The sequence below is a fragment of the Staurois parvus genome, unplaced genomic scaffold, assembly GCF_062004578.1.
Source record: "Staurois parvus isolate SC_StPar_1 unplaced genomic scaffold, SC_StPar_1.0 ptg000147l, whole genome shotgun sequence".
In the NCBI taxonomy this organism is placed as follows: domain Eukaryota; kingdom Metazoa; phylum Chordata; class Amphibia; order Anura; family Ranidae; genus Staurois; species Staurois parvus.
Window position 1 is genome coordinate 15,012,417 of NW_028317943.1, and position 20,803 is coordinate 15,033,219.

Here is a 20,803-nt window from a genome sequence, read left to right on the forward strand (position 1 = left end):
GACATGATTAGGAAAGGCATAAACCTGTCTATATAAGGTCCCACAGTTAACAGTGCATGTCAGAGCACAAACCAAGCCGTGAAGTCCAAGGAATTGTCTGTAGACCTCCGAGACAGGATTGTATCAAGGTACAGATCTGGGGAAGAGTACAGAAAAATTTCTGCAGCATTGAAGGTCCCAATGAGCACAGTGGCCTCCATCATTGGTAAATGAAAGAAGTTTGGAACCACCAGGAATCTTCCTAGAGCGGGCCACCCGGCCAAATGAGCAATCGAGGGAGAAGGGCCTTAGCCAGGGAGGTAACCAAGCACCCGATGATCACTCTGAAAGAGCTCCAGGGTTTCTCTGTGGAGATAGAACCTTCCAGAAGAACAACCATCTCTGCAGCACTCTGCCAATCAGGTCTGTATGGTAGACTGACCAGATGGAAGCCACTCAGTAAAAGGCATGTGGCAGCCCACCTGAGTTTGCCAAAAGGCACCTGAGGGACTCTCAGACCATGAGAAACAAAACTCTCTGGTCTGATGAAACAAAGATTGAACTCTTTGTCCTGAATGCCAAGTGTCATGTCTGAAGGAAACCAGGTACTGCTCACCACCTGACCAATACCATCCCTACTGTCAAGCATGATGGTGGCAGCATCATGCTGTGGGAATGTTTATCAGTGGCAGGAACTGGGAGACTAGTCAGGATCGAAGGAAAGATGAATGCAGCAATGTACAAACATCCTTGATGAAAACCTGTTCCAGAGAGCTCTGGACTTTATACTGGGGCGACTGTTCATCTTTCAACAGGACAACGACCCTAAGTGCACAGCCCACATAACAAAGGAGCGGTTACGGGCCAATTCTGTGAATGTCCTGGAGTGGCCCAGACTTGAACCCGATTGAACATCTCTGGAGAGATCTGAAAATGGCTGTGCAGCGACGCTCCCCATCCAACCTGATGGAGCTTGAGAGGTACTGCAAAGAAGAATGGGAGAAATTGCCCAAAAATAGGTGTGCCAAGCTTGTAGCATCATACTCAAAATGACTTGAGGCTGTAATTGGTGCTAAAGGTGCTTCAACAAAGTATTGAGCAAAGGCTGGGAATACTTATGTACATGTGTTTTTTTTTTTTTTTTGTTTTGTTTTTTTTGTTTTGTTTTTAAATTGCAAAGATTTCAAAGCAAACTTCTTTCAATTTGTCATTATGGGGTATTGTTTGTAGAATGTTGAGGAAAAAAATGAATGGAATCCACTTTGGAATAAGGCTGTAATATAACAAAATGTGGCGAAAGTTATGCACTGTGAATACTTTCTGGATACACTGTAAGATAACACTATTTAGCTTCTAGGAGCAGAAGAAATATGCTGATAACGGCTTTAAGGAGCTTTAAAAAACCTCTAGTGTGCATGGATAGTAGGCTAGTAGTGTTTTTCAAGCTTTAGAGTATAGGTGCAGAAAAAAAAATTGTTTTTGGGAGCATTTTTCTGGCAGAAAAAAAAACACTAACCGCTGATAAAACATCTTTAACAGCTTCTTTTTATTCTTCATGTACTGTAAAAATGCTAATAAACCGCTAACACTCCTAAACACTACTAAAAATGATATTACCAGAATTTTTTCCATCAAGTGTTTTTTCCAGCATTCGTTGAGCTTAAAAAATGCTAGTGTGCATCGAGTCTCCATAGAACATACTAAATGTTCACTTTTGGGGTTCAGTTCCACTTTCATATGCCCCCAGGGGTGGACTGACCACTCTGGCACTGCCTGAGGGGCCAGGGTCAGTAGGGGGCCCCATGAGATGCCCTTAGTACCTTTCATAGGCTTTTTTGGGTGTAGTTTGAGTGTGGGTGAGGACACGGGTCCCATGATCCCCTATTGCCCGGGGGCCCCATGAGTTGTCTGTGTGCACCATGAACTGATTGAACTCTCAGACGCTGATTCAGGCACATATATAGTCAGGTCCATAAATATTGAGACATCGGCACAATTCTAACATTTTTGGCTCTATACACCACCACAATGGATTTGAAATGAAATGAACAAGATGTGCTTTAATTGCAGACTGTCAGCTTTAATTTGAGGGTATTTACATCCAAATCAGGTGAACGGTGTAGGAGTTAAAACGGTTTGCATATATGCCTCCCACTTGTTAAGGGACCAAAAGTAATGGGACAGAATAATAATCATAAATCAAACTTTCACTTTTTAATACTTGGTTGCAAATCCTTTGCAGTCAATTACAGCCTGATGTCTGGAACGCATAGACATCATCAGACTCTGGGTTTCATCCCTGGAGATGCTCTGCCAGGCCTCTACTGCAACTGCCTTCAGTTCCTGCTTGTTCTTGGGGCATTTTCCCTTCAGTTTTGTCTTCAGCAAGTGAAATGCATGCTCAATCGGATTCAGGTCAGGTGATTGACTTGGCCATTGCATAACATTCCACTTCTTTCCCTTAAAAAACTCTTTGGTTGCTTTTGCAGTATGCTTTGGGTCATTGTCCATCTGCACTGTGAAGTGGCGTCCAATGAGTTCTGAAGCATTTGGCTGAATATGAGCAGATAATATTGCCCGAAACACTTCAGAATTCATCCTGCTGCTTTTGTCAGCAGTCACATCATCAATAAATACAAGAGAACCAGTTCCATTGGCAGCCATACATGCCCACGCCATGACACTACCACCACCATGGTTCACTGATGAGGTGGTATGCTTAGGATCATGAGCAGTTCCTTTCCTTCTCCATACTCTTCTCTTCCCATCACTCTGGTACAAGTTGATCTTGGTCTCATCTGTCCATAGGATGTTGTTCCAGAACTGTGAAGGCTTTTTTAGATGTCGTTTGGCAAACTCTAATCTGGCCTTCCTGTTTTTGAGGCTCGCCAATGGTTTACATCTTGTGGTGAACCCTCTGTATTCACTCTGGTGAAGTCTTCTCTTGATTGTTGACTTTGACACACATACACCTACCTTCTGGAGAGTGTTCTTGATCTGGCCAACTGTTGTGAAGGGTGTTTTCTTCACCAGGGAAAGAATTCTTCGGTCATCCACCACAGTTGTTTTCCGTGGTCTTCCGGATCTTTTGGTGTTGCTGAGCTCACCGGTGCGTTCCTTCTTTTTAAGAATGTTCCAAACAGTTGTTTTGGCCACGCCTAATGTTTTTGCTATCTCTCTGATGGGTTTGTTTGTTCAGCCTAATGATGGCTTGCTTCACTGATAGTGACAGCTCTTTGGATCTCATCTTGAGAGCTGACAGCAACAGATTCCAAATGCAAATAGCACACTTGAAATGAACTCTGGACCTTTTATCTGCTCATTGTAATTGGGATAATGAGGTAATAACACACACCTGGCCATGGAACAGCTGAGAAGCCAATTATCCCCTTACTTTTGGTCCCTTAACAAGTGGGAGGCACATATGCAAACTGTTGTAATTCCTACACCGTTCACCTGATTTGGATGTGAATACCCTCAAATTAAAGCTGACAGTCTGCAGTTAAAGCTCATCTTGTTCATTACATTTCAAATCCATTGTGGTGGTGTATAGAGCCAAAAATGTTTAGAAATGTGTCAATGTCCCAATATTTATGGACCTGACTGTATAAACATGCTAGTCTAGCTGATTAGGATCACACAGTTCCAGAATGGGAAGCTCTGCTACATGCAGTCCGATCTGTCATTCTCCCACGGACAGGTGGGACAGCAAGCCGCAGCCAGCACAGCAGAGGTTACGGTGTGTCTGGGACGACGATGTACAATGACGTCATGCTGAGGGCTGGACTGGAGACTATATGGCAGAGCCAAGGTTCTCTCTTCATACTCCGCCTCTTCTACACAGAGAAACGATATTGGATTGCAGGCCCCGCCCACTCCGTTCACAGGCTCCGCCCGCCCAGCACTTGTACTCTCAGGCTCCGCAGACCCCTCCTCCCAAGGCAGTGCGCGGCTCCCAGTCTCCGCCCATTCAGGCATTGTAGTGAGGGAGCTGAGGCTGCGTTCTCAGTCGTCGCTGCTGACTGCTCGGACCGCTGCTGCTCTTGTGTGGTAAGTAGTCGTACAGCCGGTCATTGTGTGTCTGGTCTGGAGGTTCTCCGTCTCCTCATGGGGCAAGGGTTGCAGTGTGTGTGCTCTTTGTTCTATTATTACTGCAGCTACCTGAGTTGGTGTTGGACTGACCTCAGTGGGCTCTTCCCTGTACAGGTTCTATGTACTCTGTCCTGTCTGTGCTCACCGATCCCTCTGCAGATTAACCATGACTAGGACCACTCTCTGTCATTGAGATGGCAGTGTCTGAATCATTATTGCAGGATTGGAATGGATCCTTTTTTTTGTTATTAGTTGCTGCTCTTTATTATTCCATCATGGTGAAGTTTATTATCATTATTGTTATTTTATGTTATTATTGTTATTTATATAGAGTCAACAGTTTGCGCAGAGCCTTACAATATAGGGGGGGGGCAGTAACAGAAGGAAGGGGCAGCACAGTGGCTAAATGGTTAGCACTTCCGCCTGGCAGTACTCGGATCCTTGGTTCGAATCCCAGCCACGGCACCTCCTGCCTGGAGTTTGCATGTTCTCCCTGTGCCTGTGTGGGTTTCCTCCGGGTACTCCGGTTTCCTCCCACACTCCAAAGACATGCTGGTAGGTTAATTGGATCCTGTCTAAATTGGCCCTAATATGTGTATGTATGAATGTAAGTTGGGGACCCTAGATTGTACGCCCCTTGAGGGTTAGGGACTGATGTGAATGTACAATATATGTGTATGTGTGCAAAGTGCTGCGTAAATTGATGGGGCCATATAAGTACCTGAAATAAATAGGAGGGCTCTGCTTGTGGAGCTTACAATCTGAACTGTAGAAATGTTTCTGAGGCTAGGTTCACATCTATGCAGGTTGTGTGAGCCATTTCTACTTTGCGTTGCGTTTTGAATTTTTGCACTTCGCGGTTTCCCTGTTGTGTTGTTTTTTCTTTTTTTTGCTAGGCAGATTTAAAAATGCAGCAAAAATGCAACACATGCTTTTCTGCAGTGTTAACATTGAAGTCTATAGAAACGAAAACGCAACTTTTTTTGCATTCAGAAAAGTCCCTGACCCTTGCCAAAAAAAAAAAAAGCTCCGGGTGAAAACGTACAGGTGTGAACGTGTTCCTTAGGAAGTCCTGTTAAATGGACTGTACTGCGTTTCTGCAAAACACCCAGGTGTGAACCTAGGTTAAGGAAGGCTTTTCAGAAGAAGCCCCACAGGCTGACCAGAAATCAGAATCGCTCCATTTTCCCTGTACATGCTAAACCGCACAGATGGAAAATCAAATATTTTTCGGAAAGTCCTTCCCAACACTGTTGCAGGAGTTCCCACAGATGTGTTGCACTTGTAGGTTGCTTTGCGGTCACTCTTCTCTCCAGTTCATCCCAAACCAGCTCGATGGGGTTTAAGTCTGGAGACTGGTGGCTATGCCATGATTTGAAGCCTAGTGTCTTGGTCTTTTCTTCTAAGGCAGCCTGGAGGTATGTTTTGGGTCATTATCCTGCTGTAGGAGGAACTGCTGACCAACTAGGTGTATTGCATGGTGCTGAAAAATGCTGTGCTGGTAGTTTTTGGTTCAGGCTGCCTTTAGTCTGTAAAAGTCGTCGACTCTGGAGCCAGCAAAAGAGCTCCAGACCATTCCGCTTCCTCCTCCATGTTTGACAGTTGGTGGCACGCACCAACTTTCACCTTCTGTACAGCGTACGAAAATAATAGGTGATGAACTGAAGATCTCAAATTTTGGTTAATCGGTCATAAGACCTTCCAGTCTTCAGTAGCCTTCTGCCAGTGATTCCTGGCCCAGGCAAGAGTCTGTTTCTTATTTTGGCATCTTAGCAATGGCTTTTTTACAGCCACTCAACCTGTCAAACCTTCAACTCGAACTAATCTCTTCATTGTTGAAACTGAGGCCTGCTTACTTCGATCAGTGTTAAGCTGTGCTTGAAGCTGTTGTAGAATTTTTATCTAGAGGGGGTTCCACTAAGTTTTGGCAGGTCCAAAACCCTCCAACAATGAGGGATTGGATAGACAGAATTGAATCTGTTAATGAGATGGAGGAACTTTGTTACATGGAGAAGGATGAAATGGGAAACTTTTAGAAAGATGTGGGGTAGATGGTATGAGTTTAAAACATCAGAAAAATATTTAGAAATGAAAGGTCTCCTGGTAGCAGAGTCAGAGAATTTAAATGATTAAATGGATCTATATACATGATTAGACTAATAGGAGGGGAAAGAGATGATCAGATGAAATTGGACAGGGATTTGTGTACTGGGAGGGGATGGGGATAATGTGTATGGGTATGATGTAATAAAATATATGGTTGTTTTGTAGTGTATTTTATAAAGAAAATGTAATAAATATAATTAAAAAAAAAGAGGGGGGGTTCCAGCAGCAAACCCATTCTTTTCCTGTAATGGCTTGTATCCCATATCCCCCAAGCTTCTGTTTCATGGAAAAGTCCTTTTCTTTTTGCCCTTGGATACTGGTTAGGGCAGTGATCTTCTGGGGCTGCAGAGATTTCTTCAGGGGCTGCAGTGGTTAACATCAGCTGTGGCTGTGACGGACTTGCACCACTCGCCCACCCCTCCACCATCAATAGAACTCATATTATTATTGTTCTATAATGCAGTGTGTTTTGCAAATGGGAAGAACAGGATCTTGTCAATCATCCACTACTCCTCCATTCACAGGTTGTTTGTGGGAGAAGAATAATACAGGTTCTGTGAATGGCAGAGGGGGTGAGTGAGTGGTGTAAGTTTGTCACAGTCGCTATTGTCACCTCCTGCAAGCCCCAGAAGATCACTGCTCTGACCAGTTCAGTGTCATAAGGATTTTCCAGCAGCTTGCAGGTCATGGGCCATACTCAATTACAGATGACAAGTGTGATAGAAGTGCTGATTCTCCACTTCTGGTCTTCTGCCTGTGCTCTGGGCTTCACCCCCCCACCCCACCCCTGCTGAGTGACCCTCCCCCCCCCAGGACAAGTCGCTGGGGGGGTGAGCTGCCTTTACAGCAACTTTAGCGCTGTATCACAAAAGTAACTGTACTGAACTTCAGCTTCACATATAGAGACTTGTAGATTGTCCACCCTCTCTTGACCAGGCCATACTTGTTAAGGTTTCCCTCATTCAGCCCCACAGGCTGACAAGAGAAATCACTTGATTTCCTCATACATGCTAAACCGCTCGGATGGATGAATATGCAGTGTCAGCTTATTGTATTCTGACAGCCAGCACCTGCAGCTGTCAGAATACCTGAATATCTAATTGGACGCAGGTGCAGTTCAGCCATTTGGGTGAAATTGGATCCATGTATGGTCAGCCTTCGCAACAGTTAAGATAAAATATACTCTAATGCAGTCCATAGATGGGGGAAAAAAACGGTCAATTTTTTTTAAAAAAGAAAAGAAAAATCGGTCGTTCAATCGGCCGACGTTACCAGGAACGGTAAAAAAAGTCGGCCGATTTTTCATCCCATCTACAGCCGGCAAAAAGTGTCTCTGCAGAGAGCTCCGCTATTTCTTTGACATTTATAGCGGCTGCAACATTGTATCTATTTGTATCCATTTCGGATACAGATGTTTTTATTTGGAAACAAATAGATACATTGTTGCAGCCGCTATAAATGTCAAAGAACTGTCAAAGAAATAGCGGAGCTCTCTGCAGGGACACTTTTTGCAGGACTGGAGTAGTTCTTCTTCATCCTTCTTCTTCATCCTCCTTCCTCCTCCTCCTTCTTCTTCTTCTTCTCCTCCTCCTCCTCCTCCTCCTCCTCGAAAAATCGGCCGATTTTCGACCCATCTATGGCCTGCATAAGGGAGAGATTTGTTTTCAGTCTACATGTAACATTAGAGGCTCATTCACATTGCCTGCATGCTAAATACTCCCTAGTCCTGGTTCACATATGTGCGGGTGGTGCCACTGTGGATCCGTGCAGCCGCACCACCTGCACAGAGAAATGCGGACTCGCATGCGGGTGTTATTACTTCTAATGGCACACCACCCGCACTAGGAACCAAGGTTTCTGCGCGGGCTGCATTTTCAGAAGAAGTGCAGGGACTTCTTCCCTACGGGGCACAGGAGTCCATTCAAATGAATGGGCTCTCGTGTCCGCACAAAACGCGGCCTGCACGGCCGCATATATGTGAACCAGGGGTGTGCAGGCAGCTGTCACTGTTTTCCTACAAGGAGTTGTCTTGAGGGGGGCAGTGCAATGTTTGTTTCAGCACATCGCAGTGTCATAATGTGACACTTTATTCCTGTCTCCACAGTGTGTAACTCTGCTTTGATGTAAAATGCTACATGTCTGCATTTTACCGTAGTTCATTGCACCTCCCAGCTGTGTTGCAGTATGAACCAGTCCCATAGAAAACAGTTGTTCCGTAGTGGTGAGTGGCATTTATCCAGTGCTGAAATACACCAGTCATCACACCATGTATGAATGAGCCCTAACACCTAATATATAACATAAGATTGTGTGCCTCCTTTATATGTTAATCTAAAGCCTGGCTTACCTAACATTCTGGTTGTGCTGCATATCTCACGTAGGAGAGAACCTGCTGCTGGGCTAGTAGCCAAAAGAAAATTGCAGAAGTTATAATAAAATACTAAGAGGGGGTTATGAAGATTTCAAATTTAGGTTCCCTATCAAAGCTTTATATATCAACTATGTAGAACTTCTTAATTGAATAGAGCCTGTTCACTTTGCAAAGCGAATTGGGTAAACCTACAATCGTGCTAGTAAAATACAAGGTTTTTATTTCCCTGCATATTATTGGGTATCCAAAGTGATCACGTTATTTTTAATTGCTAATGTTCCTTTTTCATAGTGAACATGAGTGTTCCGAAATGACTAACCTTTATTCCTTTGGTAAAGCCTTGGGGAGGAGGCATTGTATAGAAGTGTGTTGTGGGTACTTTTAGTTCAAAGTCTATAACTAGCAGAGGGCTCTTCACTTCTTCCCTCCTTCTAATCCATTTAGTTCTGAAGTATTTAGACAAATCCCTTTCCCACAGCCCACTGAGTGGTGGGATCTGAAAATTAGAGGGAAGATTAAACTCCAAATGGGTGTGCATGGATAAGGCAAATCCTGAACACATCACGTCAGATTACAGCTTTCAAGTTATTACAGTTTATAGAGGTTTCATTATGTTCTCATTGTTTTAAATTGTGGGTCTTGTTGATTCTTGTCAATATTCTGAAGTCCTACAATTGTATATAAAGGTACCACGCTCGTTTTGTGCCAACCCCTTTGGTATTAAGCCAGTGAAGGAAGAGTCTGTAAAAAATTAGAAATATACCTTTTTAAGCCAGTTCAAAAATGGTTGTGGGGGGGGGGGGGGGGGGAGAAATTATTACTTGGGCAGGTGGAAACATTTACTTTTTTTTTTTTTTTTATGGTTAACTCAGGTGAATTGAGTGCATTTTAGTCTTGCAGCAGAACCACTCTACATTGTACATAGAGGATATCCTACCAATGTCTTTATCGTGCTACCTGGGTAAGTTAGAGGATCATTGCCATCAAATCTAGAATATTCTGCCTGGCTACAGATTGGAAATACTGACAGAGGGAAACATGCCCATTTGGCCACAGCTATTCCCCCTACTGTCCTGTATGAGCTTTCTGTTATTGCAATGATCCATGGAGATCTCTTTAAAGGTAAATCCTATGAATCTCTGAATAATGTAAAAAATACAGAAGATCAAGCATGAAAATTTTGATCGGCATATTTCAATACTGTATGTGCTCATTGAAAATACATTGTATCTAATGAGGTTTTGTGACCACTTTGGTTAGGAGAAAAGTTAAATTCAGCACACTACATAGCAGGACTCTAATGCAGCCTTGAACAGGGATTGCAGGCATGCTTAAACCACACTTTGGGCTACAGTTGGTAGTACGTGTGTAGGCCATCAATGGTACCATCAGCAGCATAGAGGGGCTGATTTATTAAAAGTGGAGAGTGAAAAATCTGTTGCAGTTGTGCATGGTAGCCAATCCGCTTCTAACTTCAGCTTGTTCAATTGCGTTTTTGGGAAAAAGAAAAAACTGGAAGCCGATTTTGGTTTCTATGCGGAGCTGCACCAGATTTTGCACTCTTTTTGTAATCAACCCCTTAGAGTTTAGACCAGGGGTATTGAATTCAAATTCATGGAGATCCAATCGGTAAGTTTGTTCCAGCTGAGGTCTGAATCGCATGTTTATGCTGTGTATCAGATGCTTCCCATCACATTATTTTATATCAAAATCCTGTTCTTATATCACACACCACAGTCCCCCACTTCACATCAGTCTCCCATTCACATTTGTGTCCACTGCCCCCTTTGTTTTCCCCCCACAGCACTTGTCCTCCACCTTACATCAAATCACCTCCCCTACAGCAGTGCCCCCTCACATCATCTTCTTTTCTCACCAGCACTTGCCCCTCTTCACACTTTCCTCACAACACTGCCCCCCGTTTACATCACACCCCAATAATGTGCTCTGCCTCTTCACATACACAGCATTGCCCCCCACCCTCCTTCACAACCATGTTCTCTTGCCCATGCTCTCCTACCTTACACAGAGTGGACAGCGGGAGGCACAGTGGCACTGAATGGGGGGGCAGGAGCTTTTCATATTAACAAGCTGGTGATTGGTTGCTAGGACCACCTGGTGTCCTAGCGACCAATCGCCTGCTAGCTAATATGGAAAGTTAACTCATGCAGATCCTACCCTTCATCCAGTGCAGCTGTGCCTCCTGCTCTCCATTCATTGCTATCCTGCCTACCCCTCTCCGCTCTGTCGTGAGAATGGCAGAGGCTGGGGGGAAGAAACGGCTCTAAAGTGGTACAACTGCAGGTTTGGATGGGACAGTGGCTTGGTCCAGATATGGAGCGTGGTCCACCATTTTAGTGATGCCTGGTCTAGGCCCTCAAACCATTATTCTTTAATATACTTTAAATGTGGAATAATCCCACAGGGGGAAGGGCAGGGAGCAACAAATTGCTGCCCTTCCTCAAATGTTCAGACTTGGGGATGAGACAAATTCCAGAGTAATTTTATTGTATTTACTTATTTACAATTGGTTTTTATTTTTAATGTAAATTTTCATCTACTTGTAAGGCCATCCCTGCTTTGGTAAAGCAAGCACAGGAAGGGATGGCAAACTAGGTGCTACTGCTCTGCTTCTATACCAAAGATATTCCACTCAAACCAAATGGAGCTCCTAATCTAAGACCCTGTTTACACTTCATGTAGCAGGAACTCGCCTTCCTGCTTGGGATTTTGTGTGGGTGATTTTCACGTGGTTCTGTGTTTTAGAATAGGCTGCCCTATGCACGTTTGTCGCCCAACAGAAGCTCTTGCTTCATTTTAGGACAACAAGCTTTAGCCAATTTTCTTGGCTACCCGTCACATTTTCTGAGACTGACGTGCAAGGACGATAGAAACACAAAATGACCCAATTTCTAAAGCAGACACCCCAAGGTATCTGCTGAGAAGCATGGTAAGGCATTCAATTAATTTTGAAGATTTAGTTTTTGCCACAAGGTTTTGGAAAATGAAGAAAATGAAGTTCTCGTTTTTAATAAATTTCTCACATGTGGGGATACTTTAAATTACACCTCAAATCACATTTTCCTATTTCTCCTGGATACGAGAATACCACATACTGCATGTGAGAGTCTGACTTTTTTTTTTTACACTGCCTATTATTTATTATTATTATTATTATTATTATTCAGGATTTATATAGTGCCAACAGTTTGCTCAGCGCTTTACAATATAACGGGAGACAATACAGCAACAATACAGTTCAATACAAGAGGGATAGGAGGGCCCTGCTCCTTGGAGCTTACAATCTAGGAGATACTCACATAGAGGTCCCAAAATCCAATGAGTGCCTTCAGGCTTTTAAGGGGCACAAATTACGCATGTGATTTCCAAACTACCTATCCTATTTTAGGAGGCAACAAAGTTCTAGGACAGTAAAAACACCCACCAAATGACCATATTTTGGAAAGAAGACACGCCAAGATGAAAAGGTAAATATTAGCTTTGTCTGCAATCCGTAATCTGGAAGCACTGGTGAACAGCCATCATATTCCCTGAGGAAGCCACGTGACCCTGTGGTGTAATGTGTAGGGGAGGGGCTTGGTGACAACACGGCGCTTGTGGTCAGCTGACAGACTGGGATAACGGATCAATAGTGTGAGAACAAAATGAGATCCATAGGGTTCATTCAGTGTTGGCTATATATTATGTGTGAGATATTTAGTGTGATTGAGCACCTATACCATGTGAGTTGCTAATTTTTATTTAATGAACAAGTGATTTTAAGCATAAAGCACTATTGTTTTGCCTATATATTTTTGGTGCATGCATGCTGAGCAGAGGAGGAGGATTTGCAAAGAGGCTGTACATCAGTAAAAGAAGACTCTGATCCAAGATACATCATAATTTTATGGCCAGCTTAAAGGACGCCAACGTTTTTTGACCAAGCTTTTATGTGAGGGCACGCGATGGTGATGGAAATGCAGTTTAAGATTAAGGAGATACGGCATTATATTAGGAAAGAAATGGTTATATGGTGGTTTTCAAGAAATATTGAGAAGGACTTATTGAACGATTGGGACTCATGAAATGTCACATTTTATAGTTTATACTGTATATACACTTTTTTTTTTTTTGAGAATTAGAGGTTACATTTGATTTGTATAAATTATTGGTGTTAATGTTGTGAGGAAAGCGTGGCACTGTTATTGTGTCATTTGTGGTTTTAAGCACATTTATATGAGTAGGGGTTTTTTTTTTTTTTTTCTTTGTTTTTTTTTTTTTTTTAATTCCAGCAGCAGACAAAGTTATGCATACTGCTGCCGGAATACAGCGCCGCTTACTGTATGTAGTGAATAGTATGTTACAGAACACATGGCGGCCTCATCATTCTGTAATGAAAAAAGTGCATTTGAGCCAGCTTGGCCCAAACAAACTGTTTAAAGTGCAGTGAAACCTGTAACCTTACTTTAGGAGAGCATTCAGTATATTTCTGTGAATAACAAAATGAGAGGCAGTTAAAATATTTGCTTTAGGATAAAGTCAGGGTCATAGGATGGAAGAAGTCTACAGTAAAACTGATGACTGTGCATACCAGTTTTAAAAAAGTCTAGAATATGAAAAACATTTGATGAGTTTGTCATGTTTCAGTCAATACTGTACATTTAGTAAGTACAGAGACTTCCAGCTTTGCTGATGTGATTCTGCCTTCAGACACTGCTTTTGGGATTGCCCCGGACCAACCTATGCTAGGCACTTGAGCTTTTTTTCCTGTATACCCCCTACGGTTCAGCTATGGGCCTGATAATATGACAAATACTTAAAATACCAAAATTGTAGGTAGTCCCCAAACATTTTTTTTCTGTTGGTGCATTTGTCTTGTTTGTGAGCAGGTGCAACTTAATGTAGGTTCAGTTTTTAAGGAAAAACACTTAGAAGGTGAATTAGTTTTTCTAAAGGTTATATTGTTTATATCTGTGTTCTAAAACTTTTTTAGTTGCTGCACCCTTTAAAATTCCTGCAAATCTCAATACACCCCATTCTTAAATGTACAAAAAACCTAAACTAAAAATTTTATGTAATGCAGCAACATCCACACACAGGACACCCAACATTAGAGGTGATTTATTTTTCTAAAGAATACAGCTTTGAATACTGGTACTGACTAATATTCCAGTGTTTCTCTTCTCCCTCAGTTTCTCTCCTTTGCTCAGCTAACGTGACCCCATTGCTGCTAGAGAGGAGCAGGGGATGGGGCGAACAAGCACTGAATGTGCTCCTTCTAAACCAATAACATCATTGGTTGTTAGGAATGCACTGGCATCTATTTATTTATGTTCTCCATGTGTGTCACTGCACTTTTGTCTGTTTCTTCTTATCACTAAGATGGAGGGTGTGTGTGCTTGGGCCTGCTTTGTAGTCTAAGGGTAGGATGTGTGGCCACAAGGTTCCTTCCTCTCCTGAAACCATGGTGGTCTCTCTTCAGGAAAGCCCCTTGCCTAGTACTTTTTGGTTGTCTTTGGCTGACCATGAGGAGAGGGGTCTGAGAGGCCTTTTGGCTAGGTGGACCATAAATGTCCCTGTCAGGAGCCTTGCACCCTGGGGCTCCAGGGAAAGGTGTTACTTCTTCAGGAGATGGACTAGAAACCCATGCCCTTTTTTTTTTCACTTAATCCAGGTTTGGTTTTTTTTTTTCACTGTTCTGTTAGGATACTGGCTGCACAATAAATAACCTGTCTTTTTGTAACAAAGACAGGCTTGATCCACTGGCTGGCTTGTCAACATATGGGCAATTTTTAGGCTTTTTGCCGAGGCACCTCTGAAGAACCCATAAGGCCCTCCAAGGTGCCACAGCACCTTGTTTGAAAAGCTGGTTTACATACTTAGATGCCTGTTAAAGGTGCCAGTACATTGCACTAGTAGCTGCACGTTTAGTTATTCCATATCTTAACCTATGACAAAAATTAGTGTATGTATAGCCAAAACTTTTTTGTAGTTTTTGATTAAAGTAAAGGGTTAAAATGTTACTAAAGCTACAACCGTAAAATCAGTCTGTATATGCAGTAAAGCATGCTTGTTATACTCACTGTGGAACTTAAGGGGTTAATTCTCTGCATTGTGTAAAAAGGCTATTTGATCCTGAATTCTCTGCCCCTCCTTTTGGTCAGATGTTCATGCTGATATGACAGACTGAATCCATAGCCCTTCTGAACATGCTCAGTTTAGTGTGTATTGCTAGAGGTTTTTGTTTTTTGTGTTTTTTTTTTTTTTTTCTTTTCTTTTTGTGCAGACTACATGCAATCAGCATTGTCCAGACAGAGGTCAGGGGTTTTGCATCCTCCTAGAGCAAAAATAAAACTCCTCCTACAAGCTTTAACCAGTGCTCAGCTGAAGTCACAAGTATTCTCTAACTGCTGGTGAGAAAAGGTATTGAGCAGTTTTTTATTTACTAAAATAATTGCACTTCCATGTTCTGTGTACTGTGGTAGATCAGATATAGTGAATGCAGGGTCCTGGGTTTAGTAACACTTTAAAGCCCCCATCAGTTGATTATTGTTTTGTCCCACTGGAAAGACTTTCCACCTCTTTCTGTTCAGTAGACAAAACAGGAAAATTGCTATAATGTGAAAGTCCCCATTGGAAGATTTACAGTTGCAAGAAAAAGTCTGTGAACCCCTTGGAATTATGTGGAGTTTTGCATGAATTGGGCATAAAATGTGCTCTGAACGTCATCTAAGTCACAACAATAGAACACAGTCTGCTGAAACATACTACACAAACATTAGATGTTGCCATGGTTTAATTGCACATAACATGTAAACATTCACAGTGCAGGGAGGAAAAAGTATGTGAACCTTTGGACTTAATAACTGGTTGACCCTCCTTTGGCAGCAATAACCTCAACCAAACGTTTCCTATAGTTGCAGATCAGACCTGCACAACGATCTGGAGTAATTTTGGACCACTCCTCTTCACAAAACTGTTTCAGTGTAACAATATTCTTGGGATGTCTGGTGTGAATCGCTCTCTTAAGGTCATGTCACAGCATTTCAATCGGGTTGAGGTCAGGACTCTGACTGGGCCACTCCAGAAGGCGTATTCTGTGCTGTTGCAGCCATTGTTTTGTTGAATTACTTGTATGCTTTGGGTCATTGTCCTGTTGCATCACCCATCCTCTGCGGAGCTTCAGTTGGCGGACAGATGGTCGTACGGTTTCCTGCAAAATGTCTTGATAAACTCTGGAATTCATTTTCCCATCAATGACAACAATCCGTCCAGGCAGCAAAGCAGCCCCAAACCATGATGCTCCCTCCACCATGTTTTACAGTTAGGATGAAGTTTTGATGTTGGTGTGCTGTGCCTTTTTTTTTTTCTCCACACATAGTGTTGTGTGTTCTTCCCAAACAACTCAATCTTGGTTTCATCTGTCCACAGTATATTTTGCCAGTAGCGCTGTGGAACATCCAGGTGCTCTTTTGCAAACTTCAAACGTGCTGCAATTTTCTTTTTGGACAGCAATGGCTTCCTCCATGGTGTCCTCCCATGTACTCCATTCTTGTTTAATGTTTTCCTTATTGTAGATGTGTCAACAAAAATGTTAGCATGTGCCAGAGATTTCTGTAGGTCTTTAGCTGACACTCTGGGATTCTTCTTTACCTCATGCAGCATTCTGCGCTGTGCTCTTGCAGTCATTTTTACAGGACGACCACGCCTAGGGAGAGTAGCAACAGTGCTAAACTTTGTCCATTTGTAGACAGTCTGTCTTACCATGGACACATGAACATCAAGGCTTTTGAAGATACTTTTGTAACCCTTTCCAGCTTCATGCAAGTCAACAATTCTTGATCGTAGGTCTTCTGAGAGCTCTTTTCTGCAAGGCATGGTTCACATCAGACAGTGCTTCTTGAAACCAGTAAACCCAAAACAGGTGTGTGTGTTTTTAAGGGCAGGACAGCTGTCAGCAACACATCCAATATCATCACACTGATTGGAGTCAAGGTTGGCTCACTCCTGGCTCCAATTAGCTCTGGGAGAAGTCATTAAGCTAGGGCCTCACATACTTTGTCCTCCCTGCACTGTGAATGTTTACATGTTATGTGCAATTAAACCATGGCAACATCTGTTTGTGTAGTATTATTTTCAGCAGACTGTGTTCTTCTATTGTTGTGACTTGGATGACGTTCAGAGCACATTTTATGCCCAATTCATGCAAAACTCCACGTAATCCCAAGGGGTTCACATACTTTTTCTTGCAACTGTACCTTCCCCTATTCTGGTTATATTGCTAAAACTTTAATTTCCCCTTACTTTCTGTCTGAAAAATACAAAAGGTGAGTCTTACCAGGGGACACTGATAGAAATAAATAAATTATCAGAGACTTTTGATCATTCCTTGCACCAAAAGGGGAAAAGAAGAAAAGTTTAATGTATAGTATATATGCTTTAACTCCAAAAGGCTAGAAAATATGCGATTGATGTACAATGACTGCCACAGTAAGTGATCTTCACACTGCTACTTCTGTCATGTCCTGCACCTTCCATCATACAGTATTTGGCCATTTGTATGTTTGAGAAAATCGTATATCCAAAATATCAGGACCTCTGCAGTAACACAGATGTCAATGTTGTGGGTGATTGTAAGACATGTTCAAAGTTGGTTGGATACTTATACATGTAGTTACCATCCATCAAGGCACCTGTAAAGAATAGTGGAAATGGTATGCTTTTTAGGACAAGTCATCATTCTGCTGTTTGTAGCCACGTTTGCTTATTTTGTTCCAATAAAATGGGGCATTTTCTCTTAGCCTGTTCACTGTAGCTATGTTAAATCTTCAGAGCTCAGGCAGAACATTGCTGGCTGCCTGGAGTTTTGGAAAACAAAGTAGTTATTTAGTATGCATGGCATTGCTTCTTTACTGCAGAGTCGTCTGCAAGACATTGAAAAAGCACTCTATATCTTAAGGAAGCTCTGGATTTTGTTATTTAACAGGTATGACTTGTTCCATTACTCATATCACTACAGTTTAGTATGTATATGAAATGTTTGGTCATCTGTAATCCTAGGCCAAACAGGCCTCCAGGACAATATAAAGAGAACACGTAGGTCCCTCTAAACCTAAAATGCAAGTTATGTAAAAGGACAACAAATGTTGTTCATATGTATGTAAGCACATCTGTACTTTGTAGTGGAAGTTGAGTGGTTTGTAGTCTTTTGTGCACTATAATGTCAATGGTCATATGAGTGTAGTGTCTTACCAAATTCTCTTTTTGTATTTTGTGATCTTGTAGTGTGTTTTCAGCTTGGCTGTGTGGCAGCTCAGCTTCTCAAGTATAGTGTGTATCCTCTTAGTCAGTTGCAGTGTAATTGTTCTCCAGCAGGGTGTGCTAGAGATACTATTCTGTCTACTAGTAGAATTCCAGCCTACACCTAACTATTCTTAAAAAAAAAAAAAAAAAAAAAATGTTCACCCCCGCCCCCCACAACATCTATGCTGGCTAATCTGTGTAAAAAGATGTTTATTCTTGTCTATTTTCAGCCTGCTCTGGTTCAAACACGTGATCTGCCTCCCCCTATGTCACCCAGTGGCAGCTGGATGGAATGCCGACAACAGCTGAGACATGGGAGCGCATGTGTCTTGTCACCACGTCTGGAATTCCCAGCTGATTGAGTGCTCTCCTCTCCCCTACAGTTGCTACTGGCTGACATGAGATCATGTGACCGGACTGGGTTGAAAATGGGTATGTACAGTATATACCTCCTATTTATGCAGGTTAGTCAGCATAGTGTTAGGATGGGAGAGGGGACATTTTAAAGGATACGTTCGCTACATGTTCCACCCATTTTTAGGATGCAATATGTAACCTGTTCCCAGTGCTGCAGCCTCTGCCTGATTAACAGGTTTCTGCAGCAAAAAAATAATAAATGCACTTTTTTTTTTTTTTTTCCTGCATTTTTATTTTTTTTATTTTTTTTGTCAAAAGGTGAACTTATCCTTTTTAAGACTAATTAGGTTTCAGCTGAATTTTGACTTTAAGTTTGTTAATACCTGGCGGATCGGCAGGCTTGGAGAGCATGATGGTGCATGCTAGGAGAAATATTATATATCTGAGGGACTTCATGGCACATGGGTCTTCCTCCTGAGCTTTTGCAATTGCATCACCTGTCTTACCCTAGGCCTTTAAACCTAGCAAACTGGAGTGTTGCAAAGAGGCCTCTTTGAAGATGCTGGCTATCTTGAAGTGCTACTTTTGGCCTAGAGGAAGCAAATTGAAGTTGTTCCCCGACATGGAGATGGTCAGCGACGAGCTGAGTAGCAAAGCAACACAACCTTTTCATACTGTGCTGAATTGAGCTCCAACCCTGAAATACCTCTCAAACTTTGATTGTCAATCAGCCTTTTTTACAGTTTGAGTCCAGCCATCATAGACTTTGAGAGGGTCAGAAAGATATGCAGAAGACCAAGGACTTTGTTTTTTGAGTAGAATATGCAGGTAGCCTGTGCTCCCTCTTTGCTCCTTCCTATTTCGTCTAAGACCTCATGCACACTACAGCTGTCAGACACACCAAAATCGCTTTTAGGAGATGAGGATTTTTGCAGACTAAATGTACAATGTGCCTAAATCTATCTAAACACTAGGCACATTTAGCACTTGAGTGTTTATTTCAGTGACCAGAATATATTAATACTCTGGACAATGAAATTAATGAACACCCAAACACTTGATGCCTGAACATGTCTAAATGCATTTGAGATACGGGGCTTTAAGCTTGTTTTTTTAACTTTGATTTTCTCTTGTCAGGAGAAAGGCATTTAGAAGAGCCTAGTGTGCATGAGGCCTTGAATATGTGCAATAAAATCTCCAAAATCCTAATGGAAGTGACTACCGCCCATTAATCTGAACATCAAGAGGAAAAAATGAATTTTTGGCAAGGATGTACTTAGAATATTTATTGCCAATAAAGTGGTATTGAGACATTCACAATGTAGTGCAGGGGTCTCCAAACTTTCTAAACAGCTGGTTTACTGCCCTTCAAATGTTAGGGGGGCCCAACTGTGGCCAGTGGGAGTAGAAAATGCCCTGGCATTGTTGGGAGTAGCCAATACCATAGGTTTAGAGGTCAGTAGGAGTAAAAACTTTACATTATTGGTATCAGTGGGAGGAATGGTGTCCCATCATTGGTGTCAGTGGGAGGAATAGTGCCCCAAGGGCTGGATAAAGGCAAGCAAAGGGGCAATATTTGGCCTATGGCCAGTTTGGAGACCTCTGTAGTAGATAGTGAGCTTAAGGTCAGTATTCCTACCAATTATGCCAAAATGGTTATCAAAGTGATACACTCAGAAGGAATAAATATTTTCCATTTTTAATTGGGTAATGAAGTTTAAACATTGCGTGCTGCTCATATACATGTCGGTATATGGTATTATGTAAGTAAATGGCTTTATTTTATGGTTTCATATACATTAAGCTGCACCTCATTTAAATCAAGAGTTGATCAGCTAAGAGAGTCTTGCTAGAAGTTGAAAATGCTTGAGCTGAAGCTTGTCTTTCATTACTTCACAGCGGAGTTGAATACAGTGAGTGGCAATACTTGTATACTATATAGCACACACCAGCTACAACATTTGTCTGAGGCAGCTAGTGTAGTATCTGGTTTGTGCTTTTGTCAGCTTGTGTCTTTTTTGTGAATGAAAGCACTCTGGAAACTATCAGTTTGTGTTGTGAATGCTTACAGTCTCTCTGTTCCCCTGTATAGCAGGCTGCAGCTCTGGACTCTGTGTAAACTTAAGATGAGATGAGGCGATGGCATAGCAGAACAATGTTATGACTGGTAGTTTAAGAGGAGGGCATTGGGGGGCTGTTTTGGGTGCACTGCCTGTCTTGCCCCTCTGCTCCTGAGCTGTCAATCAGAAACCAGTCTCCATTGATTACTGTTGTCAGATAGCTAGGTGAGGCTAGCTATTCAATAAAACCGCTCAGAAATCCTTGCATGCATTTAGATGGTTACAAGAGAGATGTGCACAGGATCCCCTGGGGATTAAACAACTGTGGTGATCTTCTTTAATGTAACAGAGTCACAGATGGCCATATAACCTCCCATTCTGGGGACGTTCACATTTTACAGTGTGTGTGATTATAGGTGGCAGGCCCTCCAGCTAACCCCTCTGGGGAAGATCGCAGCGCCCTTGTCCAAGGACTTGAGACAGCCTGGGCAGTTGTCCCCTGCTTGACTACATGCACCCCCAAAGCATTTTATCC

General features: G+C 42.4%; 1 protein-coding gene across 2 annotated transcripts in view; it reads left to right on the forward strand.

The window, feature by feature from the left end:
• Positions 1 to 3,889: 3,889 nt before the first annotated feature.
• Positions 3,890 to 20,803, forward strand: part of CSRP2 (cysteine and glycine rich protein 2) — a 59,565-nt gene continuing 42,651 nt past the window's right edge. Inside the window, exon 1 of one of the 2 annotated variants that reach the window (XM_089674072.1) lies at positions 3,890 to 4,029. The gene's annotated coding sequence lies outside the window, so the exon portion shown is untranslated. Of the gene's footprint in view, positions 4,030 to 14,947; positions 14,972 to 20,803 lie in introns of those variants that run through there. The other variant, XM_089674073.1, reaches the window with a different exon arrangement.